Raw genomic sequence first — 15,109 nt, forward strand, 5'->3', positions numbered from 1 at the left:
CCAGTTACCTCCAGTGGTACTCAGAATAGGTGGACCATGTGAAGTGGTACGGCAGAGGATAAACCTTGAGAAACACTGGTCTAGTCAGAAGTCCCGTTGTATTCATAGATACAAGCCGCATTGTACTCACATTATATTCATTTTCTTACTTGGAGAAAAAGTATGCATAGGATTGCTTCCTAAGTACCCTTTGTACAGCTAGGGATTAAATTATTAGCAACAAAAAACCCTACAATTTCTTCCCAGACTGATTGAATAATAGACTTAATAAAATTGAATAGGAAATAATGTTCATTATAATAATTTTTTGTCCTTTATTCTCCAACAGTTTCGTAGCTCTTACTATTTTTATTTTCTGCTTCATGAACAGTGTTCTCCCAAATGTAGAAAAACATCTTTTTGTTTTTTGCCTATAGCCAAGGCTACGGTTTGACCTTTGAGGTATATCGAAATCTATTCCCAGCTTGAAGACAGTACTGATAAAAAACAAAACCCTAGCATAGGGGGTACTTTTGGCAGGCAGGAAAATGCAAGCTTCAGTTAGTCCAAACAAATCTGGCTTTGCTGACATATACTGTGGCATCTGGAAGGTCTCCAACAGTACTTTGAATTGTCATGCCACTTTGCTTCCCCTTCCGGTCCTCTCTGTAAAAATGCTATATTTGGCTTTCACAACTTGTGACTCACTGAAAGCAGCCCACCAGCCCTGCACTGACGCTTGACCAGCACCCCTGTTCACAGTCCCTTGCAGAAAACAACAACAGGAGCTTATCTAACCTCATGGCTCTATGTGGCTGATAGGCTGCATTCTGCTTTGTAGCTCACATGCTCTGCAAGCCAGTACTATGTAAATAAAAATGAAAATAAATGCTGATGCTTCTCAACAAGAATACTGCTCAGCAACATCAATAATAAATCATATAGACGTGTGTGTGAACTGTGTGTAGGAGGGGAGACTGAATCCTCTAAGAGGAACAACCTACAATCTACGTTTCACATGTTTTTAAACTACTTTTCCATCTAAAGTATGCCGCCAAGTGGCTGCACACCTCCAAGCTGAGCTCTTGCAGCACAGAGCTCGGCAATGCAGAAGTTTGGCAATGACGTCATCATGGAGTGGCATTATGACATGGTTGCAATTCCACATAGTTATGGAAGGGTTCAGCGCCACTGGCAGAGAACACTGGTCCAAACATGGAAGGCATCCTTCTGTGTCCCAGCTCTGAACTTATGAATAGTTAACCTATAGCATAGTTAAAAATTCTTATCTTTATCTGTTCCCACTGGTTGCCAGTATCCTTTCAACCAAGCTCCAGAGAGTTACTTCCCAGCTATAGATTAGATTTTTTTAAACATATTTGGCAGTGCTAAAATGCCTTCTAATTTCAGCACTCCTTGTGAAATGCATCCTTATTAAATGTACGCTGTCCTTGTTTGCCCTCTCTTGCCCAACAGTAGCATCATCAGGCATTCAGATTTGACTGGCTGTCTAATACTGCAACATCATTATGTTCACTTTTTGATTTCCGTTTAGTTGAGATGATTCCACGTGACTAATAGGGAAAGAAGAACCAGCCAAGGGGAGAAGAAGTCACCAGAACAGCAACATTCAGGGCAAACAATGGTGTTGAACAGGATCCTCTCCAAAATGACTATTCACACAATCTAAGTACTGTACATTTGGGGATAAAATTACACCCCGCTGAAATTGCTAGTTTCTACTCAAAAATAGAAACAGGAAATAGCTGGAACACCTCCATATAAAAAATTACCCGTATAAGAGACTTGCAGAGATACCTTTTCAAAAATTCACTGCTCAGAGAGTTGCTCTGTACGTATTTTACAATGATACCAGTTATGGCTCCGAAAGGTTTTTTAAATTAATTTACAGCACAGGATGAGTCATTGTTTAATGTGGAGAAAAAGACAATGCTGAATTACTTCTATTAGGATGCTAACACTTTCAGATGGAGGAATTATGAAGTGCATTGATGCTGGAGAACATTTGTGTGTTTCTAATTTCAGACTGAAAATAAAATCCTACTCCAAGGACTGCCTGTCCACTCCAGGGAATTAGCTGGTCTTTCATACTCAGAACAGTAGCAAAAGGAAATCCATCTAGCCTTACAACATCTCTTCAATAAGTGGAAATGTGTATTTGAGGGGTGACTACGTCCCCCAATTTTCTGTCTGGTAGCGTGAGCATCATGCTATCTCATAAAGTACAGGAGGTTCGCTTTTGTTCCCACAGTCATAAATAGTGGATATAAAAACTTTGCTGCCTGGTTATTTGTCAACTGAATTGCACATACTGGCAAGCTGATGTACCTTTTATTGTGACTGTCCAACCAGACTTTATGGAAACTCATAGCACAGTTTGACTTCACTGTACTTGGATCAAAGCCAGTTTAACCCTTTTGAAATCTTTGGAGTTATAAATCCAAGCATTAAACAGCATAAATCTGTGCTTAAACAGTTTGTGGAACAACCCTACAGAACCATTAATGTAAATAGTTGTAGCAATCATTGTCAGAAACCTAGGGCCAAGCACTATTTAAGAAAAATTTATCTCCTTGCCTTGTACCCTCAGTTACTTCCCTTTGAAATACCAAAATGAGTCCCCTAAATGAGATTTTATAGAAATCAAGACATTACACATAGGTGCTTAATAACTCATAATTTACAAGTAATATTTTTATAACTACCATCCCAGTATTTGGAGGCTCTCTCAAGTCTTATGTAATGTCAAATTATCCATTTATCAATGTGGGAGCCCAGCAGAGTGGTTTATGTGTGAAGGTTGGCTCAGAAACCTTAAATTCATAGTAACATTATAGTACTGCATTAAAATAGAAAAAGGAGATTTATTGCTAGGAATGCAGAGTCACATGGCATTCAAACATAGAAGAGAATAAAATTCTTCGAGACCTGGTTAATAACAATAAAGAATAAGCACACTTTATTCTTTCCAAGATGGTAAAAAAAACTCACAGGATTCTAAAAACTGAACATCCATGTTCCATCCCCTGATCTGTTTGTTTTACCTGACTACATTGGTCACTCATTGTCCCTGCATCTCAATTTACTAAGGTAGTGCTTCGCTAGCTGCCAGTGTTGGGGCTGGTAGAGGAGATGGTTGACTTGCAGAGGCATGCCTGGGGTGGGTGCCAACTGATGAAGCACTTACCAGCTCAACATTCTGGAAGTTTGGGGGTGACATAATGATATAATCATGTCACACACCCCCAAACTTTCACGCTATCGCATTTCTATTAACCATTTCTGCCGAGCCCACAGCCCAATTTGATCCCTGATGCATATATGCAACATTGGGCAGAAATGGCTTAATACAAAAAGCCTACACCTGGACCACCTCTGTTTGGCAATCTTTGGCCTGCTCCAGGTCCAGAGACTTCATGTTCTCGCCAGCAAGCAGCGAAAACATGATCCTCTGCGAGAGTACCAGCTGTCTAGGCCTTGAAGATCACCATAATAATAATAATAATAATACAGGTGTTTATATACCGCCTTTCTTGGTCGTCAGATTTCTCCTCAGACTTTAATTCAAGGCAGTTTACATAGGCAGGCTGTTCTAAATCCCAATAGGGATTTTTACAATTGAAGAAGGTTCTGTCTTTCAAGAACCACAACATTTCAGATGGATCTTTTATGATCTGGTATCACATTCTGGCCTCCAGTTTCCTCCCACACAAGCTGACAAGCAGCTCCTTCATCTCTCACATGGAGGGCAGTGAAGACGCTTCTTCGCTCACACCAAAGAGCAGGTGGAATAACTCGGCTGGGCTTGTCAGCTGCTTCAAGGTCTCGCCATTCACAGTGCCGGTGGCCTCGAACTGGCGACCTTTGGATGTTATCTTCAGGCAAACGGAGGCTCTACCCTCTAGACCAGACCTCCTGCCCATATGGAGGCTTGAGCAGTGTGGTGTCACCCAAGGGTGATGCCTCTGTCTCCTTGCACATCACGCAATGATGCAATATCACACCAATGATGCAACAAGGTAACACTGATGTCACTTGGACACCCAGTGTTGTTGTGCTGACATCAAGACACAGCTCCATGGTTGATGGGGTATGTTGGAATTTCAATGGACACTGGGGTCATTTCTGGGAAGGGCTGCAGCAGCATTACTGGGAGGGCTGCGCTGGCATGGCTTAGCCTGGATAGGGTCAGTATATGACTACCATTACAGCAACGCCCATGCACCATTGGCGTGGTATCTGAATAGGATTGGGCCATAATGCACGTTTGCCATAGTCTCCCAGCATAGTAGGCAAGAACAGCATAATAGTTCCCTCCATTTACAAACTCAAAGTATTCAATATTTCAGAAGAAGGACTTGTGAAAAGCCAATAAGAAAAGTTAATGTCAATGGGGTATCCATTCCTAGTGCAGATTAGGAATAATTTTAACTAACCACTCTTACAGACTGTCAGGGTCGAAGCAGGGGCTATCAGCAACCACAAGCTGATCCAGGACAGTAGTGTCCAGTGGTTAACATGCTAACTGCCTTCTCATTCCCTTCTCTCCCCTGTTTGGACACATAGTTTACTTGGGAAAAGACTTGGTAGATTGAATTCGCTGCCACCAGCCCAGGAGATCAGGCTAGGCAAAGGGGCTCCTTGGGCAGTACCCCCTTTCTAAAGCAATACTGGACTTCAGTGGTCTCCATCAAAATCACGCTCACAATAGCACCTGCAGCACGAGGAGACCGGACAATCCACTGTACTCCCCATAACAGGGACTAGGCAGACTCTGAGTCAAAACTTAAAAGATTTAATAAAAGTCTAATTAAAAAAGGAAAACATAAAAGGTTAATTGACTAGAAAGAAACACTTTTAGAAATGGGTGCAATGATTCAACCCACCAGAAGATGGCACTAAGGTGCAGAATCTCACATGTACACTTTTCTCCGGAACTTCTACCGTGAATTCCAAAGAGAATTCCAAAGAGTAACACAACTAAGATTTTAAACACAAAAATCAACATAAGATCCTGATAGTTCTGCATGCACAGATAGGATTGGACTGTTAAAGTGTTAAGTGATTGGACAGTTTAATACCCCACAGGAAGACTGGTCAGGTATTAACAAATTTCCCAAGAGCAGTTCAATAAATTTAAAAAGAATTATTAAGCAGTGGATGGAAAGAAGGAAACAAATGGGGTTTTCCTGCCTATACACAACTAATTCACATAAGAAACATAAGAGATTAATGTTGCTGTTTTCTGAAATGGGATTGGGAGGAGTATAAAGATGAAAGCAAGTTCATATTGCTTAAGTGCTGCTAAGAAGCTCTCCCCATAATAAAAGCAGTATAGTACTTGTAGAAACATCAGGACTTCTAAGAACCTAGTCTAGCCAAATATTCATTGCATCAGCAATCCACTGGCTCCCTGAAAGCAGTGGTACTGGCTTGGGAGTTGGCACACATTTGGGCAGGCACAGGTGGTAAGAAGTTCTGAGAAAGTTCTACCACTGAATTGAGCCCTGGTGCAAAAAAACTGGCAGTGGTCATCCAGTAGGAGTGGAAACGTTTGAACAGTCATTGAAACCCAGAAGAGGGTGAAAATGAGCAGAAAAAGTGGAAAGTAGAGGACTGGAGCAGAAAGTAAAAGCACCGGAAAGCTATGCATTGTTTCTCAGCATTTGAATCCCCCCCCCCCCAAATCAAGCTTATTCTACCCCACAATTCTTTCTTGGGGATTCAGAGACAGAAATAGAGAAACTACCCTAACATTGCTTATTTAGCAGTAGCAAATCATTCATAGAATCCTAGTGTTCATGAATAGTCCTACCTCCTATACATTCTAGTCCACATTTTCACAACCTACCCTGTTGCTAGCATTGTCATCTGTTTATGGTTTATATCCACCCATATATATTGTGTATATCTTCAGACATCCTGGTAGAATGGCCTAGCATGATTTCCTCTTTCCATTTTGAATCATCTCACTGATTTTAATTTTTTATTTTAATTTTTGAAGGCAAGGACCTGTGCCCAGAGGATATCTAAACACTATATGGTGTTGTCCAGGATAATCTGACTTTATAACATTTCTTCAATGAACTCTTTCTTGAAATTAAGCGGGACTGACTTGGGAAACAAATGATTGAGTAGCTATCATTTTGATTTAAAGGAGCAACAAAATTTAGAAGGCCAAGTTATAGTGGCATTGATTTATATACGCCAGGTGTATTCTCATTCTTCCACACAAAGAACCAATTTTTCCACAGTATGTGCAGCTGTATTTATAAGAAGACATCTACAAATATATGTGAACTCTCAAATACTTGCATTCCGTATTCAGTCTGGGGTTTTTATGGCCAAACAAGTAGCTGAGCAAATTCAAGTGTGTAACTACACAGCTTCCCATTCCAAGAACCTGAGAAGACGCTGAGACATCATCATTAACAAGTCTATTCAGAGCCCAAGCAGGGTGGGGGAAAAGAATCCTCAATAACATTTAGCAAATGAATTGTTAGGAAAAGCAAAAAGTGTTCATTGAGTATTCATTCTCTGATTGTGCTTAAAAGCAATCCGTTTCTTTTTCAAGTACTTAATTTTATGTATTTCACTTTCTGCAATTTTATGCATCACAAAGCAATGAAAGAGATGTGAATGGACTGTGTATTTCGGATAGATCAGTGTGTCAATGAGACTCCGGCTTACAGACTGAGAAATGAGGCTTCAAACATTTTCTCTTGCTAGTTACAATTGAATGAAATAAGCTATGATTATGCTAGCTGTATCTTTATTGGAACTGTACTTTACAAGAAACTTCATCAACCCAAGTGCAAAGAAAATCGAATGTATGGTGCTTGATAACAATGTGGATGAGATCCAATTTTCAGAAGGGGATAATGTGAAATGTCGAATCACTAGGTTGTTTTCAAGATAATTGAGGCAAAGTACAGTTAATCATGGAGCCAACTAGCGGGGAGGTGACCCTTAGCTTGATCCTGAGTGCTGCCCAGTATAATGCATGCCATAAGCACTGTTGAACCACTCAGAAATAGTGACCACAGTGCTATCAGGTTCAACGTATGTGTGAGCAGTAGAAAAAGGCCCATCATGGTTCCATCTAACTTCAAAAGAGCAAACTTCTCAATGATGAGAGTATTAGCTAAAAGGAAGTTGAAAGAAAAAGGCAAGTGGGTCAAACATATTCTGGATGATTGGATGCAATTATTCAAAAGAAGCTCAAATAGAATGTGGGTGATACTTCATAAAAGCATTGCCCTCTTTTGCCAGGCACTCTGGGCAGGGCAGACTAAGGCGGGAAAATGGGGGCAGCTCATTGGCTGCAGCATAAGTGGAAGTTGGGTGGGCTGGTGTCCTGAAGACTATGAGTCGTCGGGAATCAGTCCAATGGAATTTTCAAGCCCTGACCTGAGATTAACTGGTCGCTCTCTGTTAAGGGGTCAGGTAGGAATTTTTTTTCACCAGCCTGATTGGCCTTGACTGGTGATTTCTTCACCTACCCCAGACTGGTGTGGTTGGTTATTGGGTTATATGCTTAGGGTAATTTGCATTGGGCCACTTGAGCAGGTGATGATCTAAGATGGAGGCACCCAAATCTCAAAAGATTTCACATTATTATTATTATTATTATTATTATTATTATTATTATTATTATGGCACCACCCAATCTCACATGGTCTAAGATGGTGGCACCTGGGACAGCCAGTAGAAGGGGCAACCATGAACATCCCATGGTGCACCCGAAAGCGCCATGCCACACAGTTTTGGAGCCACCGCTATAAACAGTACAGAAAAAAACCCTTATTTAACTATATCAGAAGCAGGAAGCCAGCTATAAAGGCTATTGGGTCACTGGGTGACAAAGGAGCAAAAGGATTACTGAAGAGATGAATGGAGATTGCAGAGAAACTGGATAAATTCTTTGCATTGGTCTTCACAGCAGAAGACTGATACCCCGGCCTAGATGAAGTTCTAGGGCAAATGAGAAATTAAAAATTAGCAAATCATCACACCCATATACTTGCACCTGGGAGTTCTGAAAGAACTCAAATGTGAAATTGCTGAGCGTTCAAACAATATATGCAACCTATCGCTAAAATTGGCATCTGTTCTAGAGGAGTGGAAAGCAGCAACGTCCTTCAAAAGGGATTCAGGAAGAGCAGGGAAATTGTTAATTTTAAGTAAATGTAATTTTATTTGTAATTCTAATTGCTTTTATGTGATCTATTAGCTTGTTTTTTATTGTTCTATTGTTTTTAAGGTTTTATTTATTGTAATGTTTTAAACTTGTAAGTCGCCTTGATTGACCTTGATTGAGAAAGGCAGGATATAAATTCTTTAAGCAAATAATGACCTGACCTGTCAACCTGTCCTAGATAATTTGATAGAGAATATTATTAAAAGCCAGAATTGCTCAACATTCTAACATCACCAAACTTCTAAATAAAGATTCCCCCCCCCCCCAAATAATCTCTCAAGCAGCAGGCTCCATAACAATCTCTTAAGTGGCAGGCTCTCAAGTGGCCCAACAGTGCCCTCACAAGTAGCTCAATTGTGCTCTCACAACTGACTCAATAGCACTCTCTCAACTGGCAGTCTAGCTAAGCACTTTTGGAATGGAAAAAATGTCAAACACATTGCAGACGCTCCGCAGGACATTCTGGGGCACAGATAGGAAAAGGAAGTGGGTTGTGGATCCAATGCAACCCAGAAGAGGCTTGAGGGATGGAGGACAATATTAAAGCGAAATGACAGAAAATAGAATAAGCAAGGACTTGCTGCACTGAGATTCTCCAAGGTTTTGTACTGGGATTCTTTTGCTATTAGATGTCACAACTCAAGCAAAAGTCAAGTGGGCAAACAGGTGCACAGATGCTTTATTAATATCACTGATTGACTATATCCAATATTGAAGCTGCCATTTATACAAAAAGTTTAAGAACACTCTACATAGTTCCTCTGTGCTACTTCCATAGGAATGTTGGGATTCTCAGTCAAAGATATACACTAGCAAATAAAATTATACAGTGAACAGCTGACACCATGCTGCACACATATCACCACTTTGGCATGAATCAAATATCAAAAGTAATATAAGAGAATTTAGAAGTTGATTACTAGGAGTATCTCCTTGTTTGTTTATTGCTTGTTCAGCCCACCTATATAGATAAACTTGAGATTTTGGAACTCTTTGCATCTTACCATTTTTGAAAAAAATATAAAACATTATTAAATAAGCCGAATGCTAAAATCACAAGTAATCAACCGATGAAAAAATAATTATAAAATATCCACCGCAATAACAGACTATCAGGAGATACAAAATGCAATCCAATCACTAACCCAATTCAGCCTACACAAACACGAAGGTTCTCGTGACTTCTTCAGAAACCCTTCAGAGCAAGATTGAGGACCAGTCTACAAGGTTCCTTTGCCAGGCAGATGATAGTTTAAATGTCCTCTCCATGGTGCGTTCTTCACAATTTCCTTGGAACATGCAATATTGCTTATCATACCAATGCCAGACATCACTTAAAATGTGTGATAGAGGCAAGGGAACATGCCATAAGACAAGAACCAGACAATGAGCTATGCTTCGCACTATGAGAGTACGGTGGAGAAGATACTACATGGAAATCCTTCCACGTGGTGCACCACCTGCTAAAAATAATGTGTTGATACATGAAATATTTTAATATGGAAGAGTCTTTTAAGTATTTTTTGTTTATGGACAGCAGCATATTACCATGCAGATGTCAGATAGGGACTTACACATTGTATAAATCGTTCATTATAAATTATGGCATACCAAGATGATAAGTTATGTGTTTTAAGAACGGTTTCAAATCTTATTTGTGGAGATATCAATCAGACTTTTCCTTTGATCCTTAAACACATACACTGACATGTTCAAAACACAGCTAATCACAATGGGGAAATGCAGCTTTATAAGCATCTTCAACAAGAGGCAACTGCATATGGTCAAAATGCACAATGACCGTTTTGCTTAACAGATCTTTTTTTTTTTTTTTAATAAGCATGTTTTGAGAGTTCACCATGGAGATGAGGCTTATGTAACATCGCAGATGAAATTAAACCTCAACATTTGAGAACTGTGGGGGTGTACTGCTAAAACATTTGATTTTAACATTGAGCCAGCCCGTTAAGCACATCACATATACACAAAATGCTGAAAAATTTGGGGGAAGGACAGATGCTAGGACATAAAAAGCAGATACAATCTTATTAGCGGCTTCGCGACTGACCTTGGAGGCCATAAGAAACACCACAGAAAATGTTGGCTGCAATTCTGCTTTCAGAGCTTCCACTCTAGCGTTTGAAGGCGATCTCAGATGGGGACACTGCCCAAGCTATGTGCCTGCTTGAAGTCAATGCATGTTCACCATGAAAGATCTCATTCAGATGTTACCAAAAGTTCCAAAAGTGGAAACAGGAAGTATCTGAGCAATGCATCTGATCCATGCTGTATATATTATCACTTTTGAGCGCTACAGTAGCTACTCCCCTTTTTTTCTTCTTTTGCTAATTACATTTTCATTGGCTTCTTGTCTTATAGCCCAATCCTAAGCAGCACTAGTGCAAAGAGCCTATTTAAAACTGTGGGCGCAATCCTAGCCTGTGCTGGAACAGGCAAGCCAGGAGGCTTGTGTTGCATCCAGCACAAGACAGTGGCCAGAAGCAGCTCAGCCAGAAGTAAGGGGAACATTTCCCCTTACCTCCGGGTAAGGGCTGCTGGCCCCTATGGATCTCCTAGGACTTGCACCACCTCTTCAGGTGGCACAAGTCCGAGGAGAGCAGAGCTGCTTGAAGCCGCTCTGCTCTCCCAGGGAACAGGGGTTGGGATCCAGCATAACTGCTGGATCCCAGCCCCACCTCCCTCTCCCTGCCTGCCTGCTCCCAGGGCTGCCCACCACGGGGCGGCACCAAAATGGCTACTGTGGCACCCTGAGCGCAACCAGGCAGCCTGTGGTGGCTCCTCGGGGAAGGGGACTTTTGTTCCCTTCCCCTGGGTAAGGGAAGGAGCCCTGCAATGAGGCTACCTCAGTCAGTGGCAGCTCTTGAGCTGGTGCCAAATCAGAGTCTTGTGCTGGGCCATGTGACCCAATATGGGGCTCAGGATCTGGTGAAGCCGAGCTCCACTGGTCCTGCCCTCCTCCCACTCAGCTCCCTCCCCCACCACACCTTCTTTTCACACTCCCCTGCCTCCCCCACCCCAGAACGCCTCCTCCCCGTTTCCCCCATACTCCTACAGTCCCACTCACTTCTCCACCGCCCGGTGGTCTGGGTCACTGCCAGGCAATGGACCACCGGCCTCCCATTGGTGCTGGGCCAGCTCCGGCACTCAGCCACAATCAGGGCAAATTGTGTGATTAAATGCACATTTAACTAGATCTTCAGATTTTCTTTTGAAGGGTGACATAATACAAATGCCTGAAATAGAGGCCAAGATCTAACACAGGCTCTCTCCAAAAAGGACTCTTTCTCTTTCAGAAAAGGGGGCACCATATCAAAGATCTCAAGAAGAAACTGAATATTCCCTTACCTGGGTGCATTTACTTGTCGACTTTTATCTTTCTCAGCCTCATGAGACTAGGAATTAAGTAGTGAGAGTTTACTTGCCTTTGATTGAGTGGAAGATTGCCAGCCACTTTCTTTTTCGCCTTAGAATCTGCAGTTTCGTTTTCCCATCATTAATCACCCCTTCCTTCTCTGTTGCTAAGCTTGTATTAGTAGTTATCTCCTCCTTTGTGTGAGAATCAAACCTTATTAGCATTGTTCCCTTCTGTCTTTGTCTCCATTAGCTCTTCCTTTACAAAATCATCCCTCTACTCATTCGTTCCTCCTATATTGGTACATACTATGAACCATTTCAATAGTCCCTCTTTTCTGTCTAGCTTTAGAAGAGGAAAGAAAGAATAATATATCATTTCTATTTGAGTCTTCTTGACACTGATGCCCCCTAAAATCCTCAGAATCCCTGTTGCAAGGAAGCAGTGCTGAAGAAAGCTGTGCCTTCAACTCCTTCTTATGGACTTGCTGGTTGACCACTGTGGGGAAACAGTATGAGATGAACCTTTGACTTGAGTCAGCAGGCCTCTTCTTTTGTTCTTAGAGAGGTGTTCTGTGGATTTGTGATATGGCTGGCATAGAACAGTATAAATATATGCCATCTATTTGCTTTTATCTTACCCAATAAATTCATCATAACCCTGGAATGAGGTAATCTTAGTTCTGTTTTCAAAGGGGTCGCATCACAAATTGCATCTTCACAAGTGACATCGCAAATTATCTTCTTTCACATGGTCAGCAGTGGCTTTACCAAACAATGAATGGAAATGTGGTGGTTGTTCCATATGAGCTACTTCAGAACAGCCAGGCTGTTATTAGCATGACTTCGGTTGAAATAGGTATAGAGTTAAGGTATCTAGAAATAAAGAATCAAAGTGAAATTTGCAAATAAAGCCTGACATAACCTCATCCTCTAAAAAGCATGCACTGTTTTATGTACATAACAGCTAGGAAAATACACTCCAGTAAAAATGATATAAGTGCACCTTTCCTCAGTTCAAGGTTGTTGAGTATCAATCCCTTTGAGAAGTTACTCTGTTCTGGCTTGTTAAGTTTTCTGAATACAAAGCACAAAGCAGGCAGTACCTTTGTTCAGCATTCAGCTGTCACAAAGGGAGAGACGTCTTCTGCAGATGACAGCAGAAGCAGATTAATTATTAAGAACACACACACACACACACACTTACTTTTTAAAGGAACCTTTTGGTGGAAAAAGAAACAGCCAAACAAAATGCACAACATGAATAAATAAAATTGAACCTAACTTTTATAGAAGTTAGATCAGTTTCTTTCAAAAGATTTTGCATACCTGAGTAAATTGAACCTTTTCCTGCATTAATCATTCCTTGGCCATCTTCGCGGAACTGAAGTGCAGTGGAGCAAATTTGAACAACCAGAACTAGCCAACCAACCATATTTCTCTCCATTTGGGTTCTGTCCATCTTCAGGTGAAAGTCAGAAGTAGTACATGGGAGCTGATTTTGAACAGGACTGGTAGCACCACACAACAATATTGCATTGTGACCAATCTTTCAAGACTTGCATATTTTAGGGTTCTAAAGAGCACCAGTGACTGATTTTATCTGGAGCCATTTTATACACTATGCAAAAAGAGATGGTAGAACTCTGGACTGTCTCACTTCAAACTGGGTGTAATTGAATGCTCTGTCATGTTAACAAAACTATGCCCAGCAAGCACATCAGCACATAAAGGCATAGGGCAGACCTCGCCCTTATCTGCTAACTTGCTATATATAGGACAAAGAGAGAAAAACAGCACACACGCATGCACACCCCCCCCTAGTGCTTAGTATAGCAATTAGTATAGACCAGAGTTCTACCACTTGGAGTCTATCATTCTCTATAATGTGAAGACAGTCTTTATAATCAGTCGTTGGTGCTCATTGTAACCCTGAAATCTCAAGTCTACCTTTGAAAATTAGGGTACTTCCAGACAGGGATTTATAATGGAATTCTCCTGGATGGCATCAGCAGTTGACCACTTTTGGCACTGGTTGAGGGCCCACAACCATCAGAGGCCCCATTAGATTGAGTTCATCCCTCAACCCTCAGTACTTGTGGTGGTAGTAGTGCCTTGCACACCATCAAGTGGTAGGCAAGGACTGTTTTGCGAGACCCATTACCACCCTTTGCCTCAGACCTCCTAGCAATCTGGTGCCAGCACTTGGATTTTTACACATTGTTCATGTACTGTACTACTGATGTCTTGTTCACATGACTTTATCATCTGTTTGTGGCCCGCCTGCACCTTTTCCATGGTTTAATTGTCACATTTAATTAAGGAGGACAATACGTTAACAATGCCAAAAAGTAGCCCAGGAGTACAATAGGTGCAAACAATTGCTAGCACTGACACCCAGCTTCAACAGACCAGAAGAGAAACAGGACGAGTAAAGGAAAATGGTCAGCTGACTGTGTCCCCAAAATGCTAAAATATCTGCTGTCATGTGGAAAGAACTTTGCAATTTCACATGACACTACATGGAGACAAGTAGTGACTGCCTGGGCAGTACCAGGAATGCATCTAGAAGGGCCCTTAGGTTCCTGGCGTACTTTACAGAAAGTGGTCACAATCCTGCGCAGAGTTAGGTATTCTGTAACCCCCCCTGAATTACTGTCTAACTCTTTGGAAATTGTGATCATTAATTTAATGCAAGATGAATGCCATTTGTGAATGCTTGGGAGAAGACAATAAGAACAAATAAGTCCACAGGTAGGAAATTGCCAGGCCTACAGTGGGAGAGAGATAGAGTTTCTTTCCATTGCCTTTCCCCCAGCCCATTTCCCACTTCAGATAAATGATCCATTAAATCACAGAAAATCCAAGCTCTTCAGTTCGTGCTCACTGGGAGGATTGTATTAGACTCAGTCAGCAATTATCTGTAATGTGAGATTAAAATCTTTACTCTACAAGCAAGCTCTAAAAGGTCAAAATGTAATCACTGTCTTCAAAGGATTTGTGTGTGTGTGTGTGTGTATGTTTGGCTGCATGAAGAAAGTAATATAAATGTATTCAACTTCTGGGCCTACATTTTGCAACATAAAATTTTTCAACTAGTCCGAGTGGTGGGAATTGCCATGACAGGATTCTTTAATGCAGAGGGGTTATGTTTACCAGTGTCCTTTATTTGAAAAATTCCAGGTTTTGTTATAGCTCTATTTGTAGTCATTACAGCCAGTAATAAGAAAGGTGAAATGGAACAAAGAGAAATGAGAGATTGTGCCAATAAGTTGAGAGGAGATCAAAATCCTTTCGCTGTTGCTTTTCATTCTGCTCTATTCTATTTTTGTATGCAACCGCAGTTAGCTTTTAAGGGGCCTGAAGTCCAGACAAGAACTGTAGCTGCCATCATTTCAATTCCATACACATTGTCTGTGGTCCCTCTGGTGATGTGCACAGTCCAACACAAGCACACAACTCAGCTCAGTGCAGGCTACCTTTGACAATATATGAAATTCATTCTGTAACTAGGGCATAAGGACAGATACCCTGAAG

The 15,109-nt window shown here is 41.2% G+C and overlaps 1 protein-coding gene across 7 annotated transcripts in view; it reads right to left on the reverse strand.

Annotated features, from left to right (window-relative positions):
- FRMPD4 (FERM and PDZ domain containing 4) overlaps nt 1-15,109 on the reverse strand; it is a 351,306-nt gene that overhangs the window by 333,153 nt on the left and 3,044 nt on the right. Inside the window, exons 2-3 of one of the 7 annotated variants that reach the window (XM_066619174.1) lie at nt 12,902-13,034; nt 11,644-12,448 (exon numbers count right to left, since the gene is read on the reverse strand). The exons of 5 other annotated variants lie outside the window; for them this stretch is intronic. The gene's annotated coding sequence lies outside the window, so the exon portion shown is untranslated. The remainder of the gene's footprint in view (nt 1-11,643; nt 12,449-12,901; nt 13,035-15,109) is intronic. One more of the 7 variants, XM_066619176.1, reaches the window with a different exon arrangement.

Source organism: Tiliqua scincoides, chromosome 3 (assembly GCF_035046505.1).
Source record: "Tiliqua scincoides isolate rTilSci1 chromosome 3, rTilSci1.hap2, whole genome shotgun sequence".
Classification (NCBI taxonomy): domain Eukaryota; kingdom Metazoa; phylum Chordata; class Lepidosauria; order Squamata; family Scincidae; genus Tiliqua; species Tiliqua scincoides.